The following is a 25,773-nucleotide window of genomic DNA, read 5'->3' on the forward strand; positions in this document are numbered from 1 at the left end:
TTGCGAGCAGAAATGTACAGGGCAGTACCCACGAGTCTGCAACTGCCAGCAGGCCTCAGGTGATCCAGATGACTGAGTCCCCAACAAAGGATGAATGCAAGGCAATTCACACCTTGTTGGCATTGTGGAGGCTTCCATTCAGCCTATTCATGCCGCTTCAAAGGGTATGTTTGCAAGAGCTGTGGAACAATGGGGCACCTCCAACAAACTTGCAAACGAGCTGCAAGCTCTGCAAAACCTGCTAACCACCACGTGGCAGAGGAAGATCGGTCCATGGTGGATCAAAGCAATTTCGAGCATCAGAGAGAGGAGGCAGATGCTGAAGTACACGGGGTGCACACATTTTCGACGAAATGTCCACCTATAATGCTAAACGTAAAATTGAATGGCTTACCCGTAGCCATAGAACTGGACACTAGTGCCAGCCAATCCATCATGAATAAAAAGATTTTTGAGAGACTGTGGTGCAACAAGGCATTCAGACCAGCCCTGAGCCCCATCCACACGAAACTGAGAACGTACACCAAAGAGCTTATTACTGTCCTGGGCAGTGCCATGGCCAAGGTCACCTATGAGGGCATGGTACACGAACTGCCACTCTGGATTGTCCCGGGCGATGGCCGCACACTGCTTGGAAGGAGCTGGCTGGGCAGAATCCCCTGGAACTAGGATGACATCCGAGCGCTATCACATGTCGATGAGGCCTCATGTACCCAGGTTCTGAACAAATTTCCTTCCCTTTTTGAGCCAGGCATTGACAATTTTTCCCGGGTGAAGGTGCCAATCCACTTGGTCCCAGAGGCACGACCCATTCAACACAAGGCGCGAGCGGTACCTCATGATGAGGGAGGGAGTGGAAATCGAGCTGGACAGGCTGCAATGCGAGGGCATCATCTCCCCAGTGGAATTCAGTGAGTGGGCCAGCCCGATTGTTCCAGTACTCAAAAGTGATGGCACGGTCAGGATTTGCGGCGATTATAAAGTAACTATTAATCGTTTCTCGCTACAGGACCAATACCCGCTACCTAAGGCAGACGACCTCTTTACGACGCTGGCAGGAGGCAAGACGTTCACCAAGCTCGACCTGACTTCGGCCTACATGACGCAGGAGCTGGAGGAGTCTTCGAAGGGCCTCACCTGCATCAACACGCACAAGGGACTATTACTCTACAACAGATGTCTGTTTGGAATTCAGTCGGCTGCAGCGATCTTCCAGAGAAACATGGAGAGCCTACTCAAGTCGGTACCACACACGGTGGTCTTTCAGGATGGCATATTGGTCACGGGTCGGAACACTGCCGAGCACCTACAAAACCTGGAGGAGGTCCTCCAGCAACTGGATCGCGTAGGGCTGCGGCTGAAGAGGTCGAAATACGTCTTCACAGCAACAGAAGTGGAGTTTTTGGGGAGAAAGATCGCAGCGGACAGCATTCGGCCCACAGACGGCAAGACAGACGCTATCAGGAACGCGCCCAGGCCACAGAACGTCACGGAGCTGCGGTCGTTCCTGGGACAACTCAGATATTTTGGTAACTTCCCACCGGGCTTGAGCACCCTTTTAGAGCGCCTACATGTGTTATTGTGTAAAGGTGAGAACTGGGTATGGGGAAAAAAACCAAGTAATTGCTTTTGAGAAAGCCAGAAACATTTTATGCTCCAACAAGCTGCTTGTATTGTATAACCCGTGTAAAAGACTTGTGCTAGCATGTGACGCGTCGTTGTACGGAGTCGGGTGTGTATTACAACAAGCTAACGTTGCGGGGAAGTTGCAACCTTTCGCCAATGCTTCTAGGAGCTGGTCTAAGGCCGAGAGGGCCTGCAGCATGATTGAGAAAGAGGCATTAGCGTGTGTGTTTGGGGTAAAGAAAATGCATCAGTACCTGTTTGGCCTCAAATTTGAGCTGGAAACCAATCACAAGTCCCTCTCATCCCTGTACGCTGAAAACAAGGGGATTAATACTAATGCCTCAGCCCACATACAAAGGTGGGCACTCGCGCTATCAGCGTATAACTATACCATCCGCCATGGGCCAGGCACCGAGAACTGTGCGGATGCTCTCAGTCGGCTACCATTGCCCACCACGGGGGTGGAAATGGCGCAGTCTGCAAACTTGTTGATGGTGGCGCAGCCCGCAGACTTGTTGATGGTCATGGAAGCGTTTGACAATGATAAATCACCTGTCATGGCCTGCCAGATTAGGACTTGGACCAGCCAAGATCCTCTGCTGTCCCTAGTAATGGCCTTCTCTATTGACCTTTTATGGTCCTTGCTCTCGGTCCACTTAGCAGCTCAGCCCGTTAGGCTTATGACCCACTTTTTGGTAATATTTACTTTCTTAAATACATATTTGGAGATTCTTTCCTCCATTTTTGTTCTTTCCACCAGAACCGAGTCTACATCCTCACATCCTTTGTACCAAGCTCCTACCTGGCTCGCCATTATGTAAGGGGTGGTGGGTTTGTCAGCCTTTTCTGACCTTGACGGTTCGAATCGTCCCACTCCCTGGTTCTAGGGCTTGGATTATTTAGGGGATGTGATAGATACAGACAGACAACTGTTTGGTGCAAGAACAAATATTTTATTTAGAAAATAGCACACCACAATAATTAACTTAATAGCATATAACAAAATGTACAGAAAAAGGGGGAAAACGTATATGTAACGGGTACAGAGGTTATGCAGTGGGGAAAAAAAACACCTCCCACCACTACACTAACTAAGTTAGGCTCTGAAATTGCAAGGATTTTGCTCACCAAAGGATTTCTTCACAGTTTAGACCAGTTGCACACTGCTTTCTCTCTCCTCAATCTTGTGGATTCCTTGGCTGGCTGCAGTATCTTCAGTATTAGCACTGGTCAATGTTTTGATCGTAAATACGTTTATTTGAGTCACCGCTGGATGATTGTTGGTTTTTCAGTGAATCCAAAGCTTCTTGTTTGGTGGTTCTTGTGTTGCTGTAATCTCGTGTGGCAAGTTAGATGTTTCAAAGCCAGAGCCCAGAGTCAAAGTGCAAGTGCTTTTCCAGAGTGTTCTCGGGTGCGTTTGTTCAAAAGTGTTTCCTCAGGCCAAAGGTTACCCCAGCACAAAAGTTACCAGTTATACCGGGGGGACTGTTTAAAACTTTCGCGCCAAAACTCGGGTGCACAATTGATTTTTGATGACTGCTTTTGTGCAGTTTTGGCAGGCTGATCAATTCTAATGTGATCCCTTTGTGAGAATTTTGGTGGGCTGATTGAGCATTAGCATGATACAAGATTCCCAAAGGTGTTGATGGGGTTTTCGAATAGTGCTGTTCGAATGTAATCAGGTCTTGATACTGTCCATTGTGTGTTTTGCTGATGCCAGGGTTTTTCTGTATAGCCGTTTTAAGAACTATTAAAATATGTATGTATCTGGGTCCCTGGTAAGTGGGCTTTTGTTAGGGACTGCTAATGTCTCCCTGGGGCCTGCCTCCCAGGTGGGTTAGTAGCCCTATGCAGACCCAGCATACAATTTAAAATGTCCAAACTCAATCCAAAAGGCCCTAGTTTAGTCAAAAGGCACCTATTAGTCCACGTTTCTCCTCCAAAATTCTAACACAGTTCCCTTTTAAATTCCAGACACATGTCCATTGAGCAGGGGGTCCCAGAATTTTGTGAATCCGACAGTTCCGCCTTTGACATTATTCCATTATAGTGTCACCGTTGGTGAACAAAATTCCTAACACCCAGAGCCAAACCTTCCCTCAATTAACTAGTTGAAAAAAAAACCTCGAAACATTACATTTCCCTCACGAATACAATACATCAAGTATGCCTTTTGTGTTACAAGTTCCATTGGCAGAGGGGGTCCAATCCCGCACCCTCCCCCACTCTTACATGTCATACATTCAATACATTTCAAGATTCTTTAAGGCACATCACAAACTTTCACAGTCGACTCAAACATTACAAAATTTTAAAGTACCCTCCCCTTGGTGTATCTTGCAGCCAGGAGGTCAGTTACACATTAACCAAACATTCAGGTTACACACCACTTCTGTACAAAATAAAATACAGCACTTTATACAGAAAAAACCCAAAATAATACTTAAACGCCCAATATTTCCCTTTTAACCCAAACTCCTGCGCTTGTACAGCAGGTGGTCTGGGACTTTAAATTTAAATAGAAATCCCTGCGATTGTACTGCCTCATATCTCTGTTCCATGTTTTACTCCCTCCCTCCACACACATGTCCCGCAGCCTATTCAGGGCTCATCGAATACCCTCTGGTGCCGGGATCGGCGGCCTTTTTTCCTCTTCCTGCACCTAGTCCACAGTAAATACACTGCAATGACAAGCTGACACAAAACAAGAATATGGGAGGCAGTCCGAATCCATGGAGGGACTTCTATGTTCTCCATCAAATCCCACCAGGGTGAAACTTTTATCTCTGTGATTTCTCTCCCAACTTGCACTGTTTTCTGTTCTAGCGTGTGGAAATGTTTCTGGGACACTTCCACTGCCTTGAACAGAGCGGTGAGATGTTCGGGCAGAGGGGGGATTCTGTACCCGAAATGTGCAACGTAAGTTTGCAGGTTTGTTACGTTGCTCCTGACAGTGAGATGAATGGTAGAGGGTTCAGGAATGGGTAATATTCGTTCCTGGGCCACTTGAACTTCTGCCTCGGGTTTAAAACAGAAACTGCTTTCTCTCATCGGGCACCAGATGTAGGGTCCGTGTTGATAGTGGGGCGCACTGGTGGTGACACAATATGTCCCTCCCCCCCCCCCCGCCCCCCTATGTATACCACTTGTGGAGGAATCTGGTCTTGTGCCATCACCTCCATAGAGCAGTTGATAGGCCGTGCACCAGCAGCTTTAAACCCACATTGTGATCTTGCATAGGCGTTCAAGTGCTGGGGGCACAGTATTACATGTGCACTCCGGCACCCGGAGAGGTCAGTACCTGTCATAGCATGCTCCCATTTTACGACATAAGGTGGGACCGCTGTGAAACCAATGTGTGCTCCTCCCTGTATGACCCCTATATTCTCCACTCTGTAAACGGGCACTGGTCTGGATGTCTCACTCATGGCTGGCATTTTTACCACTACCCCCATAAGTGTATGGTTGGACCGTCAGTAGTCTACTGGTACCGGGTAAGCTTCAGAGGCTAGACGGAGCTGACACGGACTTAGTGAATGACTATACGGGTGGAGTGCTGCGAGGTGCTTGTTACTGATCCAGGAGGGGACTTGACTTTGGTTCAAGTCCTCCAGATTGCTGCGGCCCTCGCCCAGCAACCATGCCCTGTACACCTCATTCTGTGCCGCCTGATCCGAAGCATTCCGATCCTCCCGTATCAGTGCATTCATAGTCTTTGCGTGTCTTTCCAGCTCTTCAATAATATCTTTTAAATGGACCATCATTTCTTGGTCCTCGTGTAGCTCTGAGCCTACCACTGCATTCTCATCCCCTAGTATTTTGCGTAGCTGATCCTTAAGTCCATTAATTTGAATCTGGAGTTCCACATCATCCATGCTGTTGATGACTGAGGACCCAGTGTTATAAGCTCCAAAAATATCGTTCCACGTCCCCCTTCTCTGCCTCCCTGTCCCACTATTTTGCTCTGCGGGGAAACTGTACAAATGTTCTTTATCCACCTCTCCAAAGTGCAGCTCGTAGAAACGTCAAAACATATCCCGAAGTAGAGCTTGATACAATCGCTCTGCCTCCTTGGGGCACCATGCCGGTAAGTGAACTTCTGTCATATTTATTATTACTGATGCCACTGCATAATGTGTCCCCTGGTATAAGATTTTTCCTGTAGGTATTAAAACTAGCCCGTTCCCTGGTCCCTTGGTAGTTGTGGGACACCTCTCTAGTATGGTCTTAGCTAGCGGAGTGGTCGGTGAGGGCCCTCTAGGGTGTGCGACTAATTCCGTGGCATTTATTGGGATTGGGGCACGTGGGATCACACAGGCGTATAGGCTTTGGTCCCACATCATCCCCTTCCCTGAATCCTGCCACTGTCTAACGAACACTATAGAGAAACCTGCTGGACAGACCTTCTCTGATCCCCACATGCACACATACATTCCTTGTTCTGACTCCTACCATTTATCCCAACATATTCTCACTCCGTCTGGGGCACTCGTAATGGCCCGGTAGATATCATTGTTAAGTCGTTCCCATTCAGCTTCCTGGTCCCCCGTGTCCTTGGTCAGCTTTCTGAGCCACCACCACCACCACCTACCTAGGGGAATCTGTCCTCTACAACTCAAACACACTCTCTTTTCTTCCGTCACCCTAACCCGGGAGGCAACAATCTGTACCCTTAGGCATGGGAGGGACGCCTCCCTGTAAGTAAACCCGGCCTGGCTGAGGTATTTGGTTGAATTGGACCCCAGCCATTCTGGCCATCTTCCCTCGTGATAGATGGCGACCTCACTCGCACCTTGAGTACCATCCCCGGTAGTAAGGATGGGCGCTCTTCCATCCGAGTACCCAAAGATCCGGGACTCCTCGACATCACCTCTCTTGCCAGTGCTTGCCCCCAGTAGGGCGAGTAGGAACAGGATTCCTTCCATCATTTCTGGCTTTCCTGGAGGGGTCATACAACAGACAGCCTTGCCTTTGAGAAAACGTTCTCTGGCTTGGCTACAAGGTAACCTTCAAATTTAAACTTGAAAGCTCTAAAATCCAAAACCAAACCACTAACTTAAAACTCAAAACCCCTTTAACTTAGATACTAATTAAACCAAAGCTATATACAGCGTCACCCGTCTTCGGGTGGCCAGGTTACACCCTGGATGTCCTGTGACTTCTGCGGTACCTGGGCAGCATTTGTACCGGGGACCATGACGTCTTTGGCCGTGAGACTCGGATACTCCTTCTCACGGGATCAGTACTTGGGGGGTTTTCTGAGTCCCATACAATAGGTGGGATGGCTCTTCCCTCTATGCAGTGAACAGCGCCTAACCCTAAAGCTAGTGGGACTACTATCTCCCCTGTTGGTTCCCCATAATCGGAACCTATGTCCGATGGGGCTGCTACTTCCCCCACAGGCTTCCCATAATCGGATTCAGTGTCTGGTGGGGCTGTTACCTCTGTTGTGAGCTCGTTCCCTTCAGAGGCTACAACCGGTGGGGCTGCTGCCTCCCCTGCCGGGTCCCTACAGTCGGGCACTGCAGGCCTGGGACCTTTTGCCCATAAGCGGTCTCCAGCCTTGCGCAGTCTTTGCTTCCTGGAGTCCCTCTCGGGATGGAGCAGTCTGTATCGTAGCATAGGGGACCATGGGACACGGGATGCGGAAGGTCCTTCTAATGCCTTCGAGTAACTGGGGCTTGTACGAGTCCCAAACTATAGGTGGGACAGCCCCTCCAGTAATGCAGCTCACGGCCCCTACTTATACGGCGTGTGAGCCTGCCCCCACTACCCCTGCGGTTCCCTCATAATCGGAGGCTGCCGGCTGGAGGCCCTTGTCCTGAGGACGGCTCACCCCCTCCTGGCTACCCTTTGTGCTTAGCTGACTCTGGGTTGTACAGCTTGCACTGGTTGATGTGGAACCATTTCGTGCGACGGGGCAATTTGACAGTGTACATCATGGGGCTTGCTTTATCAACAATATTGTATGGCCTCATGTACAATGCTTCAAAAACCCCTACCCGCGCAAAGTTCCTTACCATCACCTGATCCCCTACTGCCCATTCGTGGTGTCTATGGGGTTCCAACAGCAATCGGTTACTCCTGTGCTGCCTCCCCATGTCGTGGTGCATATAGGTACCAACAATATAGGTTTAAAAAAAGGGATGAGGTCCTACAAGATGAATTTAGGGAGCTAGGAACTAAATTTAAAAAGTAGGACCTCAAAAGTAGTAATCTCAGGATTGCTACCAGTGCCACATGCAAGTCAGAGTAGGAATCGCAGGATAGCTCCGATGAATACATGGCTTGAGGAGGAGTGCAGCAGGGAGAGATTCAAATTCCTGGGACATTGGAACTGATTCTTGGGGAGGTGGGACCAGTACAAACCAGACGGTCTGCACCTGGGCAAGACCGGAACCAATGTCCTAGGGGGAGTGTTTGCTAGTGCTGTTGGGGAGGAGTTAAACTAATACGGCAGGGGGATGGGAACCTATGCAAGGAGACAGAGGAAAATAGAGTGGGGGCAGAAGCAAAAGATAGAAGAAAAGTAAAAGTGGAGGGCAGAGAAACCTAAGGCAAAAAGCAAAAAGGGCCACATTACACCAAAATTCTAAAGGGGCAAAGTGTGTTAGAAAGACAAGCCTGAAGGCTCTGTGCCTCAATGCGAGGAGTATTCGGAATAAGGTGGACGAATTAACTGCACAGATAGCAGTTAATGGATATGATGTAATTGGCATCACAGAGACATGGCTCCAGGATGACCAAGGCTGGGAACTCAACATCCAGGGGTATTCAACATTTAGGAAGAATAGGCAAAGGAAAAGGAGGCAGGGTGGCATTGCTGGTTAAAGAGGAAATTAATGTAATGGTAAGAAAGGACATTAGCTTGGATGATGTGGAATCGGTATGGGTGGAGCTGCGGAATACCAAGGGGCAGAAAACGCTAGTGGGAGTTGTGTACAGACCACCAAACAGTAGTAGTAAGGTTGGGGACAGCATCAAACCAGAAATAAGGGATGCATGCAATAAAGGTACAGCAGTTATCATGGGTCACTTTAATCTGCATATTGATTGGGTTAACCAAACTGGTAGCAATGCGGTGGAGGAGGATTTCCTGGAGTGTATTAGGGATGGTTTTCTTGACCAATATGTCGAGGAACCAACAGGGAGCTGCCTATCCTAGACTGGGTGATGTGTAATGAGAAAGGACTAATTAGCAATCTTGTTGTGCGAGACCCCTTGGGGAAGAGTGACATGGTAGAATTCTTTATTAGGATGGAGAGTGACACAGTTAATTCAGAAACTTAAGGAAAGGTAACTTCGATGGTTTGAGGTGTGAATTGGCTAGAGTAGACTGGCAAATGATACTTAAGGGGTTGACGGTGGATAGGCAATGGCAAACATTTAAAGATCACATGGATAAACTTCAGCAATTGTACATCCCTGTCTGGAGTAAAAATAAATAGGGAAGGTGGCTCAACTGTGGCTAACAAGGGAAATTAAGGATAGTGTTAAATCCAAGGAAGAGGCATAAATATTGGCCAGAAAAAGCAGCAAACCTGAGGACTGCGAGAAACTTAGAATTCAGCAGAGGAGGACAAAGGGTTTCATTTAGAGGGGGAAAATAGAGTACGAGAAGAAGCTTGCCGGGAACATAAAAACTGACTGGAAAAGCTTCTATAGATATGTGAAGAGAAAAAGATTAGTGAAGACAAACTTAGGTCCCTTGTAATCGGATTCAGGTGAATTTATAATGATGAACAAAGAAATGGCAGACCGATTGAATAAATACTTTGGTTCTGTCTTCACAAAAGAAGACACAAATAACCTTCCAAAAGTACTAGGGGACCGAGGGCCTAGTGAGAAGGAGGAACTGAAGGATATCCTTATTAGGCGGGAAATTGTGTTAGGGAAATTGATGGGATTGAAGGCCGATAAATCGCTGGGGCCAGATAGTCTGCATCCCAGAGTATTTAAGGGAGTGGCCCTAGAAATAGTGGATGCATTGGTGATCATTTTCCAACAGTATATTGAGTTTGGATCAGTCCATATTGACTGCAGGGTAGCCATTTTTTAAAAAGGGAGGGAGAGAGAAAGCGGGTAACTATAGACCGGTGAGCCTGACATCAGTGGTGGGGAAAATGTTGGAATCAGTTATTAAGGATGAAATAGCAGCGCATTTGGAAAGCAGTGACAGGATCGGTCCAAGTCAACATGGATTTATGAAGGGGAAATCATGCTTGACAAATCTTCTGAAATTTTTTGAGGATGTAACTGGTAGAGTGGACAAGAGAGAACCAGTGGATGTGGTGTGTTTGGACTTTCAAAAGGCTTTTGACCAGGTCCCACACAAGAGATTGGTGTGCAAAATCAAAGCACATGGTATTGGGGGTAATATACTGACATGGATAGAGAACTGGAAGCAGAGATTCGGGATAAACTGGTCCTTTTCAGAATGGCAGGCAGTGATTAGTGGAGTGCCGCAGGGCTCAGTGCTGGGACCCCAGCTCTTTACAATATACATCAATGATTTGGATGAAGGAATTGAGTGTAATATCTCCCAAGTTTGCAGATGACACTAAACTGGAGGGGGTGTGAGCTGTGTGGGGGACTCTAGGAGGCTGCAGGGTGACTTAGACAGGTTAGATGAGTGGGCAAATGCATGGCAGATGCAGTATAATGTGGATAAATGTGAAGTTATCCACTTTGGGGGCAAAAATGCGAAGACAGAATATTATCTGAATGGTGGTAGATTAGGAAAAGGGGAGGTGCACCGAGACCTGGGTGTCATGGTTCATCAGTTATTGAAAGTTCGCATACAGGTGCAGCAGATGGTAAAGAAGGCATATCGTATGTTGGCCTTCATAGCTAGGGGATTTGAGTATAGGAGCAGGGAGGTCTTACTGCAGTTGTTCAGGGCCTTGGTGAGACCTCACCTGGAATATTGTGTTCAATTTTGATCTCCTAATCTGAGGAAGGACGTTCTTGCTATTGAGGGAGTGCAGCAAAGGTTCACCAGACTGATTCCCGGGATGGCCGGACTGTCATATGAGGAGAGACTGGATCAACTGGGCCTTTATGCTTTGGAGTTTAGAAGGATGAGAGGGGATCTCATAGAAACATACAAGATTCGGATGGGACAGGACAGGTTGATGCGGATAGATTGCTCCCGATGTTTGGGAAGTCCAGAACCAGGGGACACAGTCTTAGGATAAGGGAGAGGCCATTTAGGACTGAGATAAGGAGAAACTTCTTCACACAGAGAGTTGTTAACCTGTGGAATTCCCTGCCGCAGAGAGTTGTTGATGCCAGTTCATTGAATATATTCAAGAGGGAGTTGGATATGGCCCTTACAGCTAAAGGGATCAAGGGGTATGGAGAAAAAGCACGAAAGGGGGACTGAGGGAATAATCAGCCATGATCTTATCGAATGGTGGTGCAGGCTCGAAGGGCCGAATGGCCTACTCCTGCACCTATTTTCTATGTATGTTTCTACCAGCAGCCTGCCAGTGAATCTGTTTGTGGTGCTCCAAATGGCTTTCACCCATTTGGAGAAAACAGCTACCAAAAGCAGGCAGTATCTGTATCCTCCCTGGGCGGTGGGTAGGGGCCCGATGTAGTCGATCTGAATCGACTGCCATGGTCCCTCTACCCTTCTGATATGCCCATCCTTTTCTAGGGGTCAGGGTTCTTGGCTGCAGACACCAAACACTTCAAGCAAAACTGCCGACATTCTCCCTGAGTCCCGGCCACCACCCTGCCTGTTCCACCTGTTGCCAGATGGTCTCAGCTCCGGGGTGTCTGGCTCCTGGACCCTCGTGGACCAGTTGGAGGAATTTCCTTTGGTGCTGTTGCGGAACAATCCACTGATCCCCATGGAACAACATGCCTTCCTTTACAGCCATTTTAGCTGCGCCATACGGACCCTCTACTTTCTCCCCTTTGCCTAGCAAACTCAAGAGAGATCTCAGGGCGGAGTCCTGTGCCTGAACCGTTTTAAGATCTGGGGCCAGTGCTACCCCTGCACTCCCTTGTGTCCTTTCTCTGCCCCTAATTGCTGCATGGGTCCTAAATTGTACGGGTCCCAGAAACTGCCCGTACGAGCACCCTCTTTGGCTAGGGTGTCTGCCTGTTGATTACCCTCCCCATGAGGTTCGGCTTTTGAGTGTGCCTTTACCGTATGTATATGCACCTGCCCTTCACTGCCTATAGCTCACATGATTCTCTCCACGGTTTGGTTGCTCGGGGTTCCCCGTCTGCAGATGTATATCTGCGACAGGACCAGATGGCCAAGTATTCTGTCGACGAATTGCAGGTAAACATGCTATCTGAACAAATCGTGTACGGGGTAGGGAACGTCTCGGGGTGGGTCACAACGTACACCACCGCCGACAGTTCGGCATGCTGGCCGCTCATGGTGCTCGGGAGTTTAATCGCCAGGGCAATGCCTGCCCGTGGGTCATAGATCCCGCAGCCCGTGAGTCGCTCACCTGCCAACACTGTGCTGGAGCCGTCAGTGGAGATTTCGCGGCCTGTGGGATGTATCCTGGCCCGGAATTCTACATCGACGTCCCATACCCCTTCTATGGAACACCTATGGGCAACCCCCGAGTCGATCATGTTGGCCGCTCGTCTCGGCTCGCAAAGACCTTTCACCTTTAAGTCCATTTGGGAGAGAAGTAGGGTCCAGCGACAATGCATTCTCCCATCCAGGAGCACTTGGGTGGGCGTGTGATGGGTGAGGAGCGTAATTGAAGACCCCCCTGTAAAGATAAGGGATATTTTTACTGTCCAATGAGTGGCGAGGAGGTGTCTCTCACAGTTGGAGTATGCCTTCTCCACATCTGTGAGGACCCTGGAGGAGTAGACCACCAGTCTGTGCTGGCCATGTCGCTCCTGAAGCAGCACTGCGCTCAGGCTATATCCCCACTGGCTGCTACCTCCAGGAAAAACTCCTCATCCCCATCAATAGCCACTAAAGCTGGCGTGGTTTGCAGGTTTTTTTTAATTGAGTGAACGCCTCCTCGTAGCTTTTATCCCAGTCCCACTTCACTCCTTTGTGAAGGAGTCGGAGTAGGGGGCCTGCTGTCACTGGGTAGTCCTGAATGAAATCCCTGCAGTAACCGGTCAGCCCTAGGAAAGATCTTACTCCAGTAACAGAATGAGGGGTTGGCGATTCCTGCACTGCTTCTCTCCTGGCCTTATCTATAGCCCTCTCACCTGCGCGCACAGTCAGCCCCAGGAATTTTACTTCTGGCTGGCCGATCTGCGCCTTCTTTGGGTTGACTTTCAAACTCTCTTCCTTTAGCAGTCCCAGCACTGGACATGCTCCTCACCCTTGTCGGTGAATAGGAGCAGGTCATCCACATACTGTACCAACTGCTGGGGCTTGCTGAAGTGTTTTAGACAATTGGCCATGCATTAGTGGAATATACTGAGGCTGTTATGAAACCCCTGGGGAAGGCAGTTTCACGTGTATTGCTGGCCTTTGAAGGTAAAAGTAAATTTGTACTGGTCCCCTCTCTTTAACGGGATGGACCAAAAACCGTTTGAGATATCCAGCACCGTGAAGGTGCACACGAATGCCGGTATGCTTCCAATTTGGTCAGCGACTGTGGGCACGCAGGCTGGGATATTGCGGTTGAGGACCACAGTGGCACTCCACGAATTGTCCGGTTTCCTAACCGGCCAAAGTGGTGAGTTCACGTGGGTGGCTATCTGCCTCAACACTCCCTGTGTGACTAGGGAACCCAGAGCAATCTCCAGGTCTGCCTCTGCCTCCCTAGGGAAATTATACTGTTTTTGGGGCCTGGCCATGGGATCCCCATCTACGCTAACCTCGACCCCTGTTACCCTTCCACAATCATGCTTGTGGGTGGCGAATGCACTGAGATTTGCCCGGACAAACACCTGATACTCTCTGTGGATACTGCTTACCAGTAACTCGAGGTCATAGCCTTCTTTTGGCTTTACCGTGCACAGGGCCCCTTTGCCTTGTATCCCCGGGATCACTACAACTTCTTTCTCTTTCCCCCGTGCACACCGCTCCCCTTAGACAATGATTTCTAAGATCCACTCTGACCTTGTGGCCAATAATGAAATCTGCACCTAGGATCCCTGTTCCCTCTTTCTCCCACTTCATTAGGACACACGTCCACTTGGTGTGGAGTGCTCCTAAGTCAATTGATAGTGGAATGGAAAACGAGCCAGCCTGTTCATTACCTGTGAACCGTACCAAGGAATACGGGACTCCGTTCGACAGAGGTGAGGTGATTGGGTTATCCGCATCGTCGATGGTGCTGCATGCACCAGTTTCTAGCAGATAGGTCCCTTTAACCCTCTCCACCTCCATCTTCACGCAAGGCTGTTTCCACTCATCATCTTGTAAAGGGCACAGGTATACAGGCTGCGCTGGATCAGGATTAGGTGGGGCAGATGGGGTTGGGCCGGTGGCTACAGCCAACTTTCCTGAGCCCATTATCATAGTTCGGAGCGTGGCCACAATCTCATCGAAACTGCCAGAGGGATTGTGTGCCACGAGTCCGGATTTTTGGGCCGGGGCTGTTAAACTTTTTGTGGAAGGGGAATCCTTTAAGGGTGGGGATTCCTTTCCTGCCCTATCTTTCCAAGGATTTTGGCAATCCTTACGCCAGTGTCCACTTTTTCCGCACCCATAGCACGTACTCTTTGAGTCGGAAGGGCTCCCCCTGGTGCCATTCTCTCCTGGAATTACTGGGCCGGATCTCTTGGATCATTCCTTTTTGTGGGGCCTTAACTGTCCCTCTGCCATTCCGGTAAGCCAGGGTTAACTGTCTAACTACTAACTCCTCAGTAGCGGTGGAGTCTCTGGGGTCGAACCACAGCTCGGCTTTAGCCTTTACTCGTGGCAGGCAGTTAGCCACTAGGCTGCGAAGCCAGCAAGCTGTTGGTTCCTGGTCCAGGTGTTCCCAGTCGAGATCTCCCCTATGCAGACCCAGCATACAATTTAAAATGTCCAAACTCAATCTAAAAGGCCCTAGTTTAGTCAAAAGGCACCTATTAGTCCACGTTTCTCCTCCAAAAGTCTAACACAGTTCCCTTTTAAATTCCAGACACGTGTCCATTGAGTAGGGGGGTCCCCTTGCCTTCCTTTGCTCCACAGAATCATGTGCATTGTTTACTATTTTAGCGGGCACCATTTCATATAGCCCTGTATGTAAATCATTGGTGTATATAAGTGAACAAAAGTGGTCCCAGTACAGAATCCTGTGGGACACCACTACCCACTTCCATCCACTGTGAGAAGCTGCCCTTAAGTTCTACTGCGTCCTGCCTTCTACCCAGTTTTTAATCCAATTTGCTCCCCTTCCCTTAAATCCATATCCCTTAATCTTCTCTAATAGTGTCGTGTGTTGGACCTTGTCAAAGACTTCTTGGAAGTTTGAGTATACCACATCTGCTGCATTTTCCCTTGTCTGTCATATCTTTCACCTCCTCAGAGAACTCTGTTGGGTTTGTTAAGCACTATCTTCCTTTCTGAAATTTGTGTTGGCTGCTTCTAATTATTTTCTCTTCATCTAAAAACGTCGTCAATTTATCTTTAATTAAAGATTTCAAAATGTTCCCGACCACAGATGTTACATTACGTGGCCTATAATTACACCATCTCCTTTTCTGAAAGTGGGTATTACGTTGACCACTCTTCAGTTCTCCAGCACACATCCACACTCAATAGAAATATAATTTCTAGGCCCTCTGCTGTTTCTTTCCCCCAGTTCTCTTGGGATCCTTGGATGTCCTCCTGTAGCTTAACTCATTTCCTCAATACCTTTTTGATATGACTTTGATATGACTAGGGGGCATAATTTCAAAGTTTGCAGATGACACAAAGCTTGGAAATGTAGCGACCAGTGAGGAGGACCATCGCAGACTTCAGGAGGACATAGAAGGATTTGTGGAATGGGCCGACACATGGCAGATGAAATTTAATACAGAGAAATGCACAGGCACGATGGGCAAATGGCCTCCTCCTATGTTTTTAAGTGTGAAGTGATGCATTATGGAAGGATGAAGAAAGACAATATAAATTAAATGGTACAATTTTACAGGGGGTGCAGGAAGAGAGAGTCCTGGAGGTGTTTGTGCACAAATCTCTGAAGGTGGCAGGACAATTTGACAAAGCAGTTAATAAAGCATGTGGGATCCTGGGCTTCATAAATAGAGGCAGCGAGTGCAACAACTAGGTCATTATGGTAAACCTTCATAAAACACTGGTTAGGCCACAGCTAGAGGATTGTGTCCAATTCTGGCACCACGCTTTAGGAATTATGTCAAAGCCTTGGAGAGGATGCAGAGGAGGTTTACCAGAATTGTACCAGGGATGTGGGACTGCAGTTATGTGGAGAGACGAGAAGCTGGGATTGTTCTCTTGGAGCAGAGAAAGTAAGGGAGATTTAATGAGGTGTTGAAAATTCTAAGGGGTTTTGATGGAGTAGATAGGAGAAACTGTTTCCACTGGCAAGAGCGGAATAAACTTTTTTTTACGCTGCGAGTTGTTCCGATCGTGAATGCATTACCTGAAAGAGTGGTGGAAGCAGATTCAGTAATAACAACTTTCAAAAGGGAATTGGATCTATACTTGAAAAGGAGAAAAGTGCAGGGGAGTGAGACTAATTGGATAGCTCCCTCAAAGAGCCAGCACAGGCACGATGAGCTGAACGGCCTTATGATCCCATGATTCTAATACTTTTATTAAAGTATCTCATTTCAGGATTTATCTCCCCCCCCCCAATATCCTCTTATAAAGTATTTAAGTATCCCTGCCAATTTTCATTTACCCTCTACTAACTCCCCATCCTTTCTTATTAGGGGCCTAGCCTTGCATTTAACAATTCTCATTTTACCAATGTACATAAGAACATAAGAACTAGGAGCGGGAGTAGGCCATTTGGCCCCTTGAGCCTGCTCTGCCATTCAATAAGATCATGGCTGATCTGATCCTGGCCTCAACTCCACTTCACTGCCTGCTTCCCACAACGCTTGACTCCCTTATCATTCAAAAATCTGTCTATCTCCACCTTAAATACATTCAGTGACCCAGCCTCCACAGCTCTCTGGGCTAGAGAATTCCAAATATTCACGACCCTCTGAGAGAAGAACTTCCTCCTCATTTCCATTTTAAATGGGCAACTCCTTATTCTGAAACTATGCCCCTTAGTTTTAGATTCCCCCACGAGGGGAAACATCCACTCTGCATCTACCCGGTTGAGCCCCCTCAGAATGTTAGACTTCGATAATACTTTCTTGTTTTTAATACTTTTGAGATTCTCTCTTCACATTCTTCGTTTTCCTTATCCCTCTCTTGACCCTTGTATTCTTTCTTATTTTTATCATACCTCTTGACCCGATATGCCCTCTTCTTCAATTATAGTTTACTTCTAATGTTTTTTTTATCGATCGGATTGTGAAACTTGAAGTAGTCTCCTTTATTAATGGTAAAAATGTGAATTCTGCACCTTTGCAATCTTTTTAAAATACATTCCATTGTTTATCTACAGCCCTGTGTGGTAATTTCTCTTTCCACCTCACCTCCTGCGAGCTCCTTCCTTATTTTTGTAAAATCTACCCTATTCCAATCTGGTGCCCTTTTGTACTAACTTTTCTCCTTTCTATTTGGATGGTAAAGTCTATCATACTATTGCTGAGGTGCTCGCCCCATTTAACTCCTCTACCTGCTCTATTTTGCTACTCATAACTAGATTTAGCAATGCCTCTTCCCTTATAGGCACACATTTTAGGAATCTATTCCTTTTTCTCTGCTCCCTCCCTGTCCCAATCGATGAATGGGTAATTAAAATCTAAGACCGTTTTCTTGCTCATCTCCCTACAAATTTCCTCTTCCATTTTTTTCCCTCATTGAGTGGTGTCTTGCACAGTCCTTTTTGATAATAGAAGAGCTCTTGATAGTGAGATTAATTCTTCAAAGTTGTGCAAAAATCCTTGCAAAGCTATTTCAGACCTTTGTTCTTATTTACCTGAGTTCTGCTTTGGCTGGCCTCCCATATTCTACCCTTTGTAAACTTGAGGTCATCCAAAACTCGGCTGTCCGTGTCCTAACTGACACCAAGTCCAGTTCACCTCTCACCCCTGTGCTTGCTGACCTACAGTGGCTTCTGGTTAAGCAATGCCTCGATTTCAAAATTCTCATCCTTGTTTTCAAATCCCTCCATATCCTCACCCCTCTCTATCTCTGTAATCTCCTCCGGCCCCACAACTCTCCAAGATATCTGTGCTCCTCTAATTCTGCCCTCTTGAGCATCCCTGATTATAATCGCTCAACCAAAGGTGACCGTGCCTTTTGTTGCCTAGGCCCGAAGCTCTGGAATTCCCAGCCTAAATCTCTCTACTTCTCTTTCCTCCTTTTAAGACACCCCTTAAAACTTACCTCTTTGATCAAACGTTTGTTCATCTACCCTAATTTCTCCTTACGTGGCTTGGTGTCAAATTTGTTGTCTTATAACATTCCGGTGAAGTGTCTTAGGATGTTTTACTACGTTAAAGGCGTTATATAAATACAAGTGATTGTTGTTGCAATCGGCATATTCCAGGTTACAGATCTGAGATCCCCAGTATGTATTTGTGACCAGAGACATTTAACATGGGATTATGCAGGTGCACAGCAAAGAAACCAGTATGTTGACAGTGGATCCTTTGAAGGGGAAGATAAAATGTTTGCTCTGTGGTGGAATATATTGACAACACTGAGAATATTGTGTTCCATAGAGTCTGTCTTTGGTTTGCTTCAGTGTGAACTTGTCCACAAGTATATAGTCAGAACCTTGCCCCTTTTGTGCCAATCCACTAACCACTTTCTTCAATAAAAAGTATCTTTCCTCTGTTCATGCGCACTCCTGTTAAAGCACCATCCACTGCCCAGAAGTGCATTTGAGTGGTGGTTGAAATGTCTTATAACACAGGGATGGAAATGAGCAGTGCTATTTACAATGGTGGAATTTTAAACGGTGAATTGTGCGTGCGTGCATGTGTCCGTGTAGGTTCATAGAAACATAGAAAATAGGTGCAGGAGCAGGCCACCATTCAATATGATCATGGCTGATCATGCAAATTCAGAACCCCATTCCTGCTTTCTCTCCATACCCCTTGATCCTTTTAGCCGTAAGGGCCACATCTAACTCCCTTTTGAATATATCTAACGAACTGGCCTCAACAACTTTCTGTGGTAGAGAATTCCACAGGTTCACAATTCTCTGAGTAAAGAAGTTTCTCCTCATCTTGATCCTAAATGACTTACTCCTTATCCTTAGACTGGGACCCCTGGTTCTGGACTTCCCCAACATCTGGAACATTCTTCCTGCATCTAACCTGTCCAATCCTGTCAGAATTTTATACGTTTCTACGAGACCCCTCTCGTTCTTCTAAATTCCAGTGAATATAAGCTGAGTTGATCCAGTTTTTCTCCAGTCCTGCCATCCCGGGAATCAGTCTGGTGAACCTTTGCTGCACTCCCTCAATAGCAAGAATGTCCTTCCTCAGATTAGGAGACCAAAACTATATATAATATTCAAGGTGTGGCCTCACCAAGGCCCTGTCCAACTGCAGTAAGACCTCCCTGCTCCTATACTCAAATCCCCTCGCTATGACGCCAACATGCCATTTGCCTTCTTCCATCACCTGCTGTACCTGCATACCAACTTTCAATGACTGATGTACCATGATACCCAGGTCTCGTTGCACCTGCCCTTTTCCTAATCTGTCACCATTCAGATAATAATCAGCCTACCTGTTTTTGCCACTAAAGTGGATAACCTCACATTTATCTACATTATACTGCATCTGTCATGCATTTGCCCATTCACCTAACCTATCCAAGTCACCCTGCAGCCTCTTAGCATCCTCCTCACAGCTCACACTGCCACCCAGCTTAGTGTCATCTGCACACTTGGAGATATTACATTCAATTCCTTCGTCTAAATCATTAATGTATATTGTAAATAGCTGGGGTGCCAGCACTGAACCTTGCAGTGCCCAACTAGTCACTGCCTGCCATTCTGAAAAGGACCTGTTTATTCCTACTCTTTGCTTCCTGTCTGCCAACCAGTTCTCTATCCACGTCAATACATTACCCCCAATACCATGTGCTTTAATTTTGCACACTAATCTCTTGTGTGGTGTATTTGGACTTTCAAAAGCCTTTTGAAAGTCCAAATACACCACATCCACTGGTTCTCTCTTGTCCACTCTACTAGTTACATTCTCAAAAAACTCTTGATGATTTGTCAAGCATGATTTCCCTTTCATAAATCCATGCTGACTTGGACCGATCTTGTCACTGCTTTCCAAATGCGCTGCTATTATATATTTAATAATTGATTCCAGCATTTTCCCCACTATCAATGTCAGACTAACCGGTCTATAATTCCCTGTTTTCTCTCTCCTTTTTTAAAAAGTGGGGTTACATTAGCTACCCTCCAAACCATAGCTACTGATCCAGAGTCCATGGAATTTTGGAAAATGACCACCAATGCATCCACTATTTCTAGGGCCACTTCCTTAAGTACTCTGGGATGCAGACTATCAGGCCCTGGGGATTTATCGGCCTTCAATCCCATCAATTTCCCTAACACAATTTCCTGACTAATAGGGATTTCCTTCAGTTGCTCCTTCTCGCTAGACCCTCGGTCCCCTAGTATTTCCGGAAGTTTATTTGTGTCTTCCTTAGTGAAGACCGAACCAATTCCTGTGACACTAAGGAATGGTTTCCTTCAAAAACTTCACCTGCAGAGCTGAGCCATTGGTGATTCTACATCTGCTGTGTGTTATTCTAACCTTTTTATTTGACTAATTTATTCTCCCCTCCCCCATGATCTTATTGAATGGTGGAGCAGGCGCGAGGGGCCAAATGGCCTACTTCTGCTCCTATTTCTTATGTTCTTATGTTCTTATGCTGGGTTATGGTTCAATGGGAGTTGGTAGCCCTCCAGCAACTTTCAATTCTTCAAGTGTGAGCTGTAGAATGTGAATATTGGCCCGCTGTTAGACCACCCCAAGGGCATCGCAATGAAGCCTGATCCTATTTTTCCCCACGGGGGGACTTTCCAGCAGGAGCCACTGGATTGCGACCAGAGGCTGGAGCCCTGACTGGTGTTTCTCCCCCCCCCACTTTCCTATCCAGGTGTGCTGGTGCCAGTTGTGACATGTGGCTGCTGCCCTGGTTCAGATTAGCTAACTTGGCAGAAAGTGGGAATCAAACCTGTGATGTGGTCTGTATGGTCTTGTGCCACACCAGGTTGTGCCTTTACACCATGTGGTAACCCACAAGATTTTCCCAATATGGATTTCATATTTTTATCTCAGTTTTGATTACATTGAAATAATACTCTTCTGAAGGCCCAGCATTCTTTATCCAGTGAGTAATGTAACCATCTAGACAAGGAAGTTCCCAGGTTTGATCCCTAACCTGTGTTGAATTAGGTGAGCTCCGCAGGGATAGCAATACATTACAGTTGGCCTTAACATACCTAGGATAGGGAGGAGGTGGAAAATGGCTATGCTTTCCAATGCTTATTAGTATCCAGTGACCCATGCTGGAAGACTGTATGTAGATTTGGATGACAACAGGTTTGGGCTCGACCAATGCTCCAGTGGCTGTCTTTCACTGTTGAGGCTCTCGCATGAATAATATCCACTTGGGCAAGATACTGGCATCTGTGGCACTGAACTTCAGCAAGCAATCAATACTTTCTGCAGAGTAAATGAGTGGAGGAACAAATTTAGCTGGGGGGTGGGGGGCGCGGGGGGGAACTGAAGTAAGACAACATTTTGTCGCGTCACCTGTAGTTGCCAGTCTGCAGATGTAATTGTGATCTGTGGACAAATCCCATGACATGCATTAAAACGTGTGGCAAAAAGTGAAAAACCAGCACAAATTAGATTCTCTAGCATTCAAGTTAACACCATTGTCTCCAATTTTCAGTCGTACTTTATTCAAATTGCTATGTAGAGATTAACGGATAGAAAGTTTCAAAATGTTATTTTGATTTTTGGGGTCATTACTACCCTTGTAAAAAGTTCTTGGGAATAACAAGGGGCAGAAAACGCTAGTGGGACTTGTGTACAGACCAACAAACAGTAGTAGTAAGGTTGGAGACAGCATCAAACAAGAAATTAGGGATGCATGCAATAAAGGTACAGCAGTTATCATGGGTGACTTTAATCTACATATTGATTGGGCTAACCAAACTGGTAGCAATGTGGTGGAGGAAAATTTCCTGGAGTGTATTAGGGATAGTTTTCTAGACCAATATGTCGAGGAACCAACTAGGGAGCTGCCCATCCTAGACTGGGTGATGTGTAATGAGAAAGGACTAATTAGCAATCTTGTTGTGCGAGGCCCCTTGGGGAAGAGTGACCATAACATGGTAGAATTCTTTATTAGGATGCAGAGTGACATAGTTAATTCAGAAACTAGGGTCCTGAACTTAAGGAAAGGTAATTTCGATGGTTTGAGGCGTGAATTGGCTAAAATAGACTGGCAAATGATACTTAAAGGGTTGACGGTGGATAGGCAATGGCAAACATTTAAAGACAATGGATGAACTTCAGCAATTGTACATCCCTGTCTGGAGTAAAAATAAAACTGGGAAGGTGGCTCAACTGTGGCTAACAAGGGAAATTAAGGATAGTGTTAAATCCAAGGAAGAGGCATATAAATGGCTCAGAAAAAGCAACAAACCTGAGGACTGGGAGAAATTCAGAATTCAGCAGAGGAGGACAAAGGGTTTAATTAAGAGGGGGAAAATAGAGTACGTGAAGAAGCTTGCCGGGAACATAAAAACTGACTGCAAAAGCTTCTATAGATATGTGAAGAGAAAAATATTAGTGAAGCCAAACGTAGGTCCCTTGCAGTCGGATTCAGGTGAATTTATAATGGGGAACAAAGAAATGGCAGACCAATTGAACAAATACTTTGGTTCTGTCTTCACGAAAGAAGACACAAATAACCACCTGGAAGTGCTAGGGAACCGAGGGCCGAGTGAGAAGGAGGAACTGAAGGATATCCTTATTAGGCGGGAAATTGTGTTAGGGAAATTGATGGGATTGAAGGCCAATAAATCCCCGGGGCCTGATAGTTTGCATCCCAGAGTACTTAAGGAAGTGGCCCTAGAAATAGTGGATGCATTGGTGATCATTTTCCAACAGTCTATCGACTCTGGATCAGTTCCTATGGACTGGAGGGTTGCTAATGTAACACCACTTTTTAAAAAAGGAGGGAGAGAGAAAGCAGGTAATTATACACCGGTTAGCCTGACATCGGTGGTGGGGAAAATGTTAGAATCAATTATTTAGGATGAAATAGCAGCGCATTTAGAAAGCAGTGACAGGATCGGTCCAAGTCAGCATGGATTTATGAAAGGGAAATCATGCTTGACACATCTTTTGGAATTTTTTGAGGATGTAACTAGTAGAGTGGACAAGGGAGAACCAGTGGATGTGGTGTATTTGCACTTTCAAAAGGCTTTTGACCAGGTCCCACACAAGAGATTGGTGTGCAAGCTCAAAGCACATGATATTGGGGGTAATATACTGACGTGGATAGAGAACTGGTTGGCAGACAGGAAGCAGAGAGTCGGGATAAACGGGTCCTTTTCAAAATGGCAGGCAGTGACTAGTGGAGTGCTGCAGGGCTCAGTGCTGGGACCCAAGCTCTTTACAATATACATCAATGATTTGGATGAAGGAATTGAGTGTAATATCTCCAAGTTTGCAGATGACACTAAACTGGGTGGCGGTGTGAGCTGTGAGGGGGACGCTAGGAGGCTGCAGATGACTTGGACAGGTTACGTGAGTGGGTAAATGCATGGCAGATGCAGTATAATGTGGATAAATGTGAGGTTATCCACTTTGGGGGCAAAAACACGAAGACAGAATATTATCTCAATGGCAGCAGATTAGGAAAAGGGGAGGTGCAACGAGACCTAGGTGCCATGCTTCATCAGTCATTGAAAGTTGGCATACAGGTACAGCAGGCGGTGAAGAAGGCAAATAGTATGTTGGCCTTCATAGCTAGGGGATTTGAGTATAGGAGCAGGGAGGTCTTGCTGCAGTTGTACAGGGTCTTGGTGAGGCCTCACCTGGAATATTGTGTTCAGTTTTGGTCTCCTAATCTGAGGAAGGACATTCTTGCTATTGAGAGAGTGCAGCGAAGGTTCACCAGACTGATTCCTGGGATGGCTGGACTGACATATGAGGAGAGACTGGATCAACTGGGCCTTTAAAAATTGGAGTTTAGAAGGATGAGAGGGGATCGCATAGAAACATATAAGATTGTGATGGGACGGACAGGTTAGATGTGGGTAGAATGTTCCCGATATTGGGGAAGTCGAGAACCAGGGGACACAGTCTTAGGATAAGGGGTAGGCCATTTAGGACTGAGATGAGGAGAAACTTCTTCACTGAGAGTTGTTAACCTGTGGAATTCCCTGCTGCAGCGAGTTGTTGATGCCAGTTCATTGGATATATTCAAGAGGGAGTTAGATATGGCCCTTACGGCTAAGGGGATCAAGGAGTATGAAGAGAAAGCAGGAAAGGGGTACTGAGGGAATGATCAGCCATGATCTTATTGAATTGTGGTGCAGGCTCGAAGGGCTGAATGGCCGACTCCTGCACCTATTTTCTATGTTTCTATGGGCCCAAGTTTCCACAAGAAAAAAAACAGGCGCCCCTCAGAGCTGGGCGCCTGTTTTTCGCGCATAAAACGGCGTCTAAAAAAATCCTTGGTAGTCTGCACCTACTTACAGGTCCTCTGGCCCTTGGCGCAGTCAGCACGAGCTGTAGGGGGGCGGAGCCAGGTCCCGGCGCTAAAAACAGTGCCGGGACCTCTGCACATGCGCGCTACAGTCGGCATGCAAGTGCAGTAGCTCCAGGCGCCGAACTGTGTGGGAGGGGCCCGAAGCACGCAGCCCCTAGCCCGGGCCCAATGGCCTCACTGGGGCTCCTCCCACGGCCAGCTCCTGCTCCCCGCCTGACCAGACCCGACACCCGCTCCCCCCCCCCCCCGCACCGACCCGAGACCCGCTCCCACCCCCCCCCCCCGACTGACCCGACCCGCGCTCCTGTTCCCCGACCCGACGCCCCCCCTCCGCTCTCTCCCTCCCTCTCTCTCCCTCCCTCCCTCTCCCTCCCTCCCTCCCTCCCTCCCTCCCCTCTCTCTCTCTCCCCCCCTCCCCTCTCTCTCTCTCTCTCTCTCTCTCCCTCCCTCCCCCCTCTCTCCCTCCCTCCCCCCTCTCTCTCTCCCTCCCCCCTCTCTCTCTCCCTCCCCCCTCTCTCTCTCCCTCCCCCCTCTCTCTCTCCCTCCCCCCTCTCTCTCTCCCTCCCCCCTCTCTCTCTCCCTCCCCCCTCTCTCTCTCCCTCCCCCCTCTCTCTCTCCCTCCCCCCTCTCTCTCTCCCTCCCCCCTCTCTCTCTCCCTCCCCCCTCTCTCTCTCCCTCCCCCCTCTCTCTCTCCCTCCCCCCTCTCTCTCTCCCTCCCCCCTCTCTCTCTCCCTCCCCCCTCTCTCTCTCCCTCCCCCCTCTCTCTCTCCCTCCCCCCTCTCTCTCTCCCTCCCCCCTCTCTCTCTCCCTCCCCCCTCTCTCTCTCCCTCCCCCCTCTCTCTCTCCCTCCCCCCTCTCTCTCTCCCTCCCCCCTCTCTCTCTCCCTCCCCCCTCTCTCTCTCCCTCCCCCCTCTCTCTCTCCCTCCCCCCTCTCTCTCTCCCTCCCCCTTCTCTCTCTCCCTCACACCTCTCTCTCTCCCTCCCCCCTCTCTCTCTCCCTCCCCCCCTCTCTCTCTCCCTCCCCCCCTCTCTCTCTCCCTCCCCCCCTCTCTCTCTCCCTCCCCCCCTCTCTCTCTCCCTCCCCCCCTCTCTCTCTCCCTCCCCCCTCTCTCTCTCCCTCCCCCCTCTCTCTCTCTCCCTCCCTCCCCCCTCTCTCCCTCCCTCCCTCTCTCTCCCCCTCCCGCTCAGCGGCACGAACGGCTGCAGAATTCTCCCTGGCTGAAGCACTTTCACACAGGTAGGAAGATGGTTTATTTAATCTTTTCGTGGCTTATAAATGTTTATTCAGGTTGGATTTATTTGTATAATATTTGTAGAAGTATAAATAAGGATTTATTGTCGAATTTAATGAGTTCCCT

General features: G+C 47.7%; 1 protein-coding gene across 2 annotated transcripts in view; it reads left to right on the forward strand.

The window, feature by feature from the left end:
* LOC139279876 (zinc finger and BTB domain-containing protein 8B-like) overlaps window positions 1–25,773 on the forward strand; it is a 73,564-nt gene that overhangs the window by 23,579 nt on the left and 24,212 nt on the right. The gene's annotated exons all lie outside the window — the stretch shown is intronic.

This window comes from Pristiophorus japonicus, chromosome 14 (assembly GCF_044704955.1).
Source record: "Pristiophorus japonicus isolate sPriJap1 chromosome 14, sPriJap1.hap1, whole genome shotgun sequence".
Taxonomy (NCBI): Eukaryota; Metazoa; Chordata; class Chondrichthyes; family Pristiophoridae; genus Pristiophorus; species Pristiophorus japonicus.